Source organism: Cynocephalus volans, chromosome 2 (genome assembly GCF_027409185.1).
Source record: "Cynocephalus volans isolate mCynVol1 chromosome 2, mCynVol1.pri, whole genome shotgun sequence".
Lineage (NCBI taxonomy): Eukaryota > Metazoa > Chordata > Mammalia > Dermoptera > Cynocephalidae > Cynocephalus > Cynocephalus volans.
This window is the reverse complement of record NC_084461.1, coordinates 17,350,283-17,360,922: the sequence shown is the minus strand read 5'-3', so window position 1 is coordinate 17,360,922 and position 10,640 is coordinate 17,350,283.

Below are 10,640 nucleotides of genomic sequence, written 5' to 3'. Positions count from 1 at the left end.
TGCAGAGTATTTATCTGAGAGAATAGTCTTATAACGGTTCAGAGTTATTATTTTATTCCCTCATTCCACATTTGAGTTTTAAATTAAAGCATAATTGTGATGAGTGGATTCAACAAGCTTTTTTGAAAATTATTAACTTGTGATTACTGATAGGCCCACGTTATGTTCTTTTTCTCAATTAATTAATTTTTAATTGACATGCATTAATTGTATATATTTATAGGGGATAGTGTGACATTTCAGCACATGTAACTGGAATAACTTTCAAAATTATCTGTTCTTGCTATTTTGAAATATACAATATATTATTGTTAACCATAGTCATCCCACTGTGTATTGAAAAACAAGAGCGAATTCCTCCCATCTAACTGTAACTTTGTATCCATTGACCAATCTCTCCCTATTCTTCTGTCCCCTACCTCTCCCAGCCTCTGGTAACCACAAGTCTATTCTTTACTTCTATGAGATCAAATTTTTTTTAGATAATTACCTTAAATGAAAATGCATTAAATTTTACAATTAAAAGATGTAGAGTATCTGAATGGATAAAAAATCAAGACCCAACTAAATATATGCTGCCTACAAGAAATTCACTTCACTTATAAGGACAGACGTAGACCGAAAGTAAAGAGATAAAAAAAGATATTCCATGTGAATGGAAACCAAAAAAGAGCAGGAATAGCTATACTTATAACAGAAAAAGTTGACTTTAAATCAAAATCTGTAAAAAGAGACATGGAAGTTATATAATGATCAAGGAGTGTACCCAACAAGAGGATATAATAATCATAAACATATATGCACCCAACATTGGATCACCCAAATATATAAAGCAAATATTAGTAGATCTAAGAGAAGAGATACCATCCAATACAATATTAGTAAGGTATTTTAACACCACACTCTCAGCAATAGACAGATCCTCCAGGCAAAAAAATCAACAAAGAAACAATTGAGTTAAACAACTTTTTAGACCTAATGGACCTAACAGACATCTTCACGACATTCCACCCAACAGCAGCAGAATATATATTCTTCTCAACAGCACATGGAACATTCTTTAGAATAGATTATGTGGTAGGCCACAAAACTAATCTCAACACATTTTTAAAAAAATGAAATCATATCATGTTTCTTTTCTGACCGCAATGGAGTAAAACTAGACATCAATAACAAAAACAACTTAGAAAACTATACAAATACATGAAAATTAAACAACATGCTTCTGAATAACTATTGGGTCAAGGAAGAAATGAAAAATAAAATTTTAAAATTTCTAGAGACAAATAATAATGGAAACACAATATACCCAATCCTATGGGATACAGCAAAAGCAATTTTAAGAGGGAAGTTTATAGCAATTAATGCCTACATCAAAAAAAATGGAAAGAACTCAAATAAACAACCTGCATTAGTCTGGGTTCTCCAGAGAGACAGAATCAATAGGATATGTTATAATTATAAGAGAGGGATTTATTAGGGGAATTAGAATTCTCACAGGGCCGGGAAGAAAAGTCCCATGATAGGCCATCTATAAACTGGATGCTGGTAGCCTGGCTCAGTCCATCTCCAAAGGCCTCAAAACCAAGGAAGCTGATGTTGTCCTTGGTGTAAGTCCAGGAATCCAAAAGCTGAAGAGTCTTGAGCACTAATGTCCATGGACAGGAGAGAAGAGTGTATCCCAGCTCCAGTGGATTGAGAGATTCATCTTTTCCTCTGTCTTTTGTTCTCTATGGACCCCCTGTGAATTGGATGGTTCCCACCCACACTGAGGGTGGGTCTTTCCCACCCAGTCCACTCAGACTTTCATGCTAATCTCTGCTGGAAACACCCTCACAGATACACCTAAAAAGATAGCTTTACCAGGTTTCTCAGCATTCCTTCATCTAACCAAGTTGACACCTAGCATTAACTTTCACAAGTGTACCTCTTGTCCACTTGGTGTCCATACTATCTCCTTTAATCACACTTAATTTTCAAATAGTACAATAACAGAATAGTTTCACCTAACGTGAAACACTATCCTGTGTACAACCGGAAACAGATTAATCCCTTTCCAATAAGAAAAGGTAAAGTCCTTAGATGATATTTACCCTTCTCCCAATATCCCATAACTTAAAGTTGCAAATACTATGAGGTAAGGTAAACAATATTTAAATGCTGGTATAAAGTCAGTAAGTCTCATGGTACATGATAAAGAACAAGAGGAACAAAAACAAAGATAACTGCTTAATATGTGTACAGTATATATACATAGAGACATATTCTTAACACCACAGGGAGAACAATTACAATCTTCCTTTCAGTAACTGGTCATGTGGTCAAAACTGGTATTTATAACTCTTTTTCTCCTACTCATTCTGTATTCCCTTTTCCTTGAAAATGTGGAAACGGCTTTGGAACTGGGTGTTAGAGAGAGGGTGGAGGAGTTTGGAGGACTCAAAAGAAGATAAAAAGACAAAGGAAAGTTTGGAATATCTTAGAAACTGGATACATGGTAGGGAGCACAATGGCAATAGAAATACGGACTGTAAGGGAAATACGACATTCTAAGGAAATCTCATATAGAAATCAGAAGGAGTTTATCGGAAACTGGGACAAAGGTCACCCTTGCTGTGAACTGGAAAGGAATTTGGCTGCATTCTATCCATGCCTTAGGGCTTTGTGGAAGTTGCAACTTCAGAGTTGTGTACCATAATATTTTGCTGGAGAAATTTCTAAGCAGCGAAGCATTCAGGAAGTTGCATGGCTACTTGTAACAGCCTACCTTGAGTTATGGCAGCAAGGGCATGACATAAAGGCAGAATTTAAAAGGGAAGCAGAGCCTAAAGATTTGGAAAATTTGAAGCCTGGCCATGTTGTAGAGATGCATAGAGCATCTTCAGAAGGAAAATTCAATGGTACTAAGAAGATTAACTCAAAAAAAAGGATTATCAAGAGAAGGGGGGAAGGCCCTGAAGGAATTGCAGAAGCCTCTGGGGCCAAACCTTCCATTTCAGGCCCAAAGGCCCAGGGAGACAAAATGGTCTTGGGGAACAGGCCTGAGGCACTCTCCATGGGCTTGCTGCCCAGGGCCACCTTGAGAAGCTGCTTGCAGCACCAGCACCCCAGCTTCTTTGGCTGCTCTGGGTATGGCTGGATGTGCAGGTTTGGAAGATATAAGCAGGAAGTCTTGGAAATATCCACGTGGTTTTAGGTCTGCAGGCTCACAGAATGCCAGAGCTGGGAAGGTTTGGGAGCTTCCACCCAGATTCCAAAGGATGTATGGAAAAGTCTAGGAGCTCAGACCTAGAGAGATCTGTTGCAGGGGTGGAGTCACCACGACACAGCCTTTGCTAGAACAATGCTGACTGGAAACGTGGGTTCAGAGTTGCAGCAGAGAAACTCCATCAGCTCCATGTCTAGTGGAGCCATGAGAGCAAGACCATCATGGAGACCCCAGGCCTGTGGAGCTACCAGCATGCAATGTCAGCCTATGAGAGCTAAAGCATCACCTGAGACCAGGAAAGCCATAGGAGCAGAGCTGCCTGAGGATTTGGGGACCCAACCCCTGGACCAGTGTGCAGAGGAGGTCAAGCATGGAGTCCAGGTACCTGACTTGCCGGCTTTGAAATTTAATGTGTGCCCTGATGGGCTTCAGACTTGTTTGGGACCTGATACCCCTTTTTTTTGGCTTATTTCTCCTCTTTTGAATGGGAATATGTAGCCTATGCTTGTCCCACCATTGTATGTTGGAAGTATATAACTTGTTTTTGATTTCACAGATGGGACTTTGAACTTTGGACTTTTGAGTCGAAACAAGACTTTGGGGATGAAATGAATGTGTTTGCATGTGAAAAGGACATGAGTTTTGGGGGACAGAAATGGAATATAGTGGATTGAATTATGGCCCCCCAAAATATACTGAAACTTGAATTGTGTCCCCCAAGTTTTATGTATTAGAAACTTGGCCTCCTCTGTGACTGTTAACAGAAATCCTATTATGGTAGTTGAAAGGTGGAGCCTTGAAGAGGTGGTTGGATTGTAGGACCCTGCAGTAGTGAATGAATTAAAAATGGTGATCAGGGGCATGGTTCTGAGTGTTTTAAAAGAAGAAGAGAGTCTGTGTGTCTCTCCTCTCTCTGCTTCCACCATCTTGCATTGTGAGGCCTCTGGGTCACTGTAGCCACCACCAAAATCCTCACCAGATGTGTTCCCTGGACTTTGGACTTCCGAGCCTCAGAAACTGTAAGCAATAAATTTTCTTTTTCTTTATAAATCACCCAGTTTCAGTATTTTGTTATAAGCAGCAAAAACGGATTAATACACAACCTAATGTTTCAACTCAAGATACTACAAAAATAAGAATAAACAAAACTCAAAATAAGTAGAGAGAAAAAAATAACAAATATCAGAGCAGAAATGAACTACATCAAGATTAAAAAGACTATACAAAAGATCAATGAAATGACGAGTTGGTTTTTTAAAAAGGAAAGCAAATTCAGCAATCTGTTAGCTGGTGTAACTAAATAAAAAAGAGAAAAGATTCAAATTAATGAATTCAGAGACAAAAAAAGGAGGCATTACAACTCACAGCACAGAAATAGAATCATTAGAAACTACTATGTACAGCTACATCCCAACAAATTGGAAAACTTCAAAGACATAGAAAAATTCCCGGATGCTTGCAACTTACCAGAATTGAACCATAATATATTTTTAATAAAAAAGTATTAAAAAATTTTAAGGACACTCTATTCTCCTTTCACTAAGTTGCAGTTATATCAGTGAGACACTAACGACATACTGCTGCATACATCAGGAATTTCATTTGATGCTTTCAGTGGCGTCAAACGTATTTTGTAAATCAATTTATCAAGGCCTGTTTTATACCAGGGAACATGGTGTCCTGTCCACTAAATTGCTGCTTCAGTGATGCAGTTGGTCATTTATAATTGAACTGTTTCTTGCTCTTCTAAATTCATCTTGGTTAGCTCATAAAATAGTGGTTACTAAACGTCACTTCTTTTAAAATAGCAAAGTAAAGATGAACCAAACTCAGTAATTTATTAGATTATTTACCATGATATATGGTCCATGTAAAGGTCTAAGGAACAGAAACAATTACCTTCTTAAAATCTGAAAGAACAAATATTTCTTTTGGTGTTTATATGTCAATGTGATTTTAGTTTAGTCTAGTGAATGTGAAGACACAGAGTTCAATTTCAATAAAGGGCATCTCCACTACACTTTATGGTATCATCGGGAACTATTTAGCACTCATTGTAACCTAAATCCCAATCAGTTTAAAGTTGTCCCTTGACTGCTTCTAAATTGTTTCTGCAAAACTCAATTCTAATAATTATGAACACATAATATTCCCAGCTCCTATATTTCTTGGCAATACAATTCAGCTCTTCAGATAAATAATCTCATTTTATATCAATTTTTTAAGTCATTACATTATTTTTTTCTATTGCAACAATTAGACAATAGACTACGTAATTAGATCATGGGTAGGGAAATCATAGTATTTTTTTTTTTTTTTTGACCAGTAAGGGGATCGCAACCCTCAGCATGGTGTGGTCTGCACCACGCTCAGCCAGTGAGTGCACCAGCCATCCCTATATAGGATCCGAACCCACAGCCTCCACACTACTAGTGCTGCACTCTCCCAAGTGAGCCATGGGGCTGGCCTATAGTAAGTATTTTAAAAATACAAAAATGTGCAGTTAATTTTTGTATTGACATATTAGTCAATTTAATATTTACTGTGGTTTATCTGTCTAGTAAATTAAATAATTTAACTATATTGAAAAGGAATGACACTATTTTTATATAATATTTACGAAGAAGAAAACTAAAGGCAGCCAGACACTGATGTTCTTGACTGAATGCTGATTTAAGTTTCAATTCCTATAAAAGGATTTCTACTTTTGACTTACATATAATATCTCCTCTCAACCTTAATACTTTTTTGTCAGAATCAAGCTATTATCAATTTCTCCATATAACAGTAATTAATAAGAAATATACTGATTATGACAAGCATGCATTGTTTCACATCTTATGATCATAAAAGTAATATATTTATTACTGTGTATTAAATATAGAAATATGGATACTGTAAGGGTAGATACAATATCTAATAAGAAAAAAAAATTTAAAACAATTTTTTTAACTTAAGCCTCCTGCCAGTTTTACAACCCAGAAATGTTTCCTCAAGGGCCTGAGAACCACCTGTTTGAAATTTAACCATCAAAGATGCTAGCACCCCAATCGCCTAGCTTTTGTAGTAGTGCAGGAGATTAATTTAGGAGGGTACCTTGCTCAAAGTTATAAAGCTACCTTCTGTCATAAAGATATGAGGAGTTTATTTTTCCTTTTGATGAAGCCAATTCGTTAACACAGATGGTCACCCCAATTACCAGGCAAATTTAAGATGAACTACACTTACCAATGGTTTTGTCAAATCCTCTTAGTTGAGGACTAATTATTGTTTATCTTGAGAAATTGTATTTTATGGGTTGTATCTGCTTGACTGTAAAAAGAGGTCAGATTTCTTTCTGTTTTTTCAGTCTCTTGAACAGATTGCTTCTGATGCTCATCACATTCTGGTTTAAAGCTTATTCAATAATGAAGCTGTTTTCTTTCTGTTCTGCCTTTGTAGAAAGGTTTTCTGGGTTGACGGGAGATTTTGCTTTTAATTATATTTCCCTAACACTACTGTATGTAATTTTATATTTCAAAGCTTCTTTCTGGTGGAGATCTTCAAAGAATAGGGACAATCTACATTTAAATTATTTTTTGCTGAAACAAGAATTTGCAGCTCTTAGAAAATTGAAAACTTCCGTGATTTAATATATAATTTTATGTATTACATTTTGTAATTGTGTAATAGCAAAAGCTTTACACACAGCTAATGTTAACCAAATTGTGTATGCTTTGTGTGGAGACAGGTAGCACCATAGCATTTACTCCTATAAGTGTTGTTTCCTTAATTGTGTATAAGTTCATATGTGTAAAATGTCAACCAAGTCCTTAGGAGGCATCATGGTCTATGTAGAATAACCTAAAGCATCTCTGTTGGTTTTTTTTTTGTTTTTTTTTTCTCCCTTGTCCCAGGACTACCCTATTCTAGAGACTGGATCTAAATTTCCAAGTACAGTTCGAGAGCTCTGGTTTTCTTGAATCATGGGGTGTAACATAGTCAAACTTAGGAAGGATATAGATTTTGAAGAATGCTCCAGAGTCATTTGAAATAGGTATCAGATTAGGATATGTAGGATTTGGTATGCAGTAGTTCCTCAGCTTCTTTCCTGCATGCCTTTCCAAAATATTGCATTTTTAAATGTTAATAAAAAGGTCACACATCTGAAAAAATGAGCTATTTTTGGCTTGATGCATGTTAATTTATACATAGATTCTGCCCTTTAAGGTAAGCCCTGCTGACTATTAAAATCTTTTACTTGTGATTTCTCAGCCTGCCTGGCTTATTTTATTTGAAAGTCAAGATCTTGTTAAATATAGGCATAAAGTAAAATGTGTTAAAACTCTTGACGAAGTGTGGTTCTTCCTCTTACCCCACCCACTCTCTGCACCCGTGACCTCTTCTACAATATTATATTTGTTTACTTCATACCTTGATCACTTTCAAACTAATATTTAATTTAAATACTTATTTTTATATTTTTTCCCTCCCACTAGAATGAGAACTTTATGAGGGCAGATATTTTGTCCATTTTTCTCCATGTATCTCAAATGTGTGGCACATAAATTTTGCTCAATAAATGTTTACAGAATAAATTTTTAAAATAGCATCGTCTCAATGAATGCTACCTATGTTTGAATATCAGTTAAAATTGTGCTTGATCTTCAAATCATTATTCACTCATACTGCATGTTCTTAGATTTATCTATTTGCTTTTATTAGATTGCACCCTGATAGATATTTCTTCAACCGACAATGACCTCAAAAGCTACGTAAACAACCTCATTCTAGGGTCTCTCAATGAAAGCTGTATAACCTCTGAGCAACTTCACAAGGTTGTCTACTTGACAACATAGCACACTCCACTTTCTAACCAGCTATGTTGTAGATGTCAATCTTAGAGTGCACCAAGCTCTTCATAACTTTCACTTATGGGAATGAATTCTCACACCAGCTTTTAGGGATGAAAGAGGGATTAGCCAGGCCAAGAGCTGGAGAGGGACTAGCCTGGCATTGGATTCAGAGTGGCTGGATCTAGAATAGTACAGAGGATCTGAGAAATCATCGCCCTACAATATTTTTAAAAGTTGAATATCAAAGTGAGTGTTCTCAGACTGGAGGAAAGCATGAAAACAGACTGGAGACAAAGGAGTTCTAAATCATTTCCTTTACTCATTTGTATATGCTATAACAAGCTAATTTTAGCACTGAATACACCAGCTGAGCTTTGATTAATACACAATAAAGACTATAGCCTCCCAGTAATTCAATGATACAGTTATATTGATGAAGCCCAAGTTTATTCTTTATTCTTGTTTTTTAACAGGAACATACTTCTTTTGCTAAAAAGCAGTTAATACTGACCATAAAGACAGTTAGCTCCAGTAGAAAAATCTTCATCAGGATTTGCCATTAAATCAGGACTCCCTTAACCTGGCTTTGTTAAACTGAGATGTTGAATATAAAATCAGGGCTTACACTTTTTTCTCATTTTAAACCTAATTAGTGGTGACTAATATCTTGCTTTGCCAATCATTGTTTTTTGATTCTGGAAACCAGTATTTTAGCTATTTTTTCTAGATGTGTAAAACTCATGAACTGAATAAAGTATGTCTTCCATGTTTTTTGTTTGTTTGTTTGTTTTTTTAATGATAAAATGTTCCAAGTTTGGACTGGAGAATGGACTGAACCTGCAGCATGTTCTTAGAGACCTGCCATAAAATGCCAGGTTCTTAGCTACGTGCTCTACTTTGATCATTTCCTTTAATTCCCACACCACAGTGAGTTGTTAAGAAATAAAGTCCCAATAAGGTTAAGCAGCTCATTCAGAAGCTTTTCATTTAGTAAGTAATTAAGGAAGAATAAAACCAGGTGCAAAACAAAAATTCCTATTCCATTCTATTCTGTTCTATCCTGTCCTATCCAATCCTACCCTATTTAATTTTATTCTATTTCTGGTTGTGTTATGTTGTGTTATTTAGTTTTTTCCACATCACATTAATTTTAAGGAAAAAAATAAAATTCAACCTGATATTTTCAGACAGTGATATTGAAAACTACAAATGTATTTTGATCAAATGTACGTAGCTTGTTAATAATGGAAAGAGTACATTTGGGTTATCCTGCTCGCCGTGTTATGCTGCCAGTCATGGTCCTAGTATTTTGCTGTAGAACATAGTAAGTTTAGGTGACTGAGGTATTGATACTACTGCTTCATTTCCCAGAAACGATTTGTAAGGATCTCTTACAGATTACTAACAGAAGTTTCTAAATAATGATTGTATTTTTGTTTGTCTGTTTTGTTTCATTTTATCTTGGTTTGCTTAAGTTCTGGCTTGTAAATCACTGAGCCTGGAGAAAAATTCATTTAAAGCCACAAAATGTCTTTTCACCTTTTTCTCCTCTTATCCATAAGTTTAAATATACTTTATTTACTCAATTAATTTAAATATAATTGATCTATTATTGAAGTTTATTTTGTTTAATGGGAGAAGAACTTATATATTAGTTCTTTTCTGTTAGTTCTTTGCATCATTATAACATCTGCCCCAAGTAGTGGGTCTATTCCTTACTTTTTTTCTTTTTTTGCTCTGAATAAACATCACAAATTAACTGACATTTGAAAGTTTTACATTAAAAATAGCATTAAGCAACTGCAGCATAAAAGAGTAATTCAATTAAGGCCTTCTCCTAATACTCCCAGTGGAAAAAAATGTCTAAATTGATCAAACCATGACACTGGGCATATTATATCTATGCCATTTAGCTCAATATCAAAAGCTAAATTGTGCCTTTGATTTTGGATATAAATCTAAAGTAGAAGTATGTTAATGTTTTGATAATTTTTAATAATACAAAAAAGTACAAAAAAGAGTGTTAATGTATATGAAAGTATTTTATTTTCAAAAATCACTATTATTTATATGTAATAATAGAGTGTACATCTTCCTATGTGAACAAATATTTAAAAATTTTTTAAATCCTTATTTTTATTTCTGAATTTTATTGCATGACTGACTATAAAATATATATTATTATCTTATTATTAGATATTTGAATTGTTTTAATTTTAGGGGAATTAAAAATAAATTTCAGTTGAGATTCTTGTTTACAACCCATTGTTGATTTGATTTATGGGTTTTCTAAAGATCAATTCATAAAAGCAGACTCAGTCAGAAGTCTATACTGTTTAAGGGTTTTTTTAATTAATTATTATTATTATTATTATTATTATTATTTGCATTCTGAGATGTTGTGGAGTAACTGAGGTGGAGGGAGAGAGGGGAAAGAGGGTGATAGAGTGGGAGGATAAAGAAGGGAGAGGAGGGCGAGGTCAAGGCCAGTGGCACCCCCCTCATTCCAGCAGAGGAGCCCAGGGGGCTTCCAGTGGTGGCTCAGTGGTCATCACTGGGCTGGATGCAAATATCGGGGGGTGTGGCTGAGACCCTAG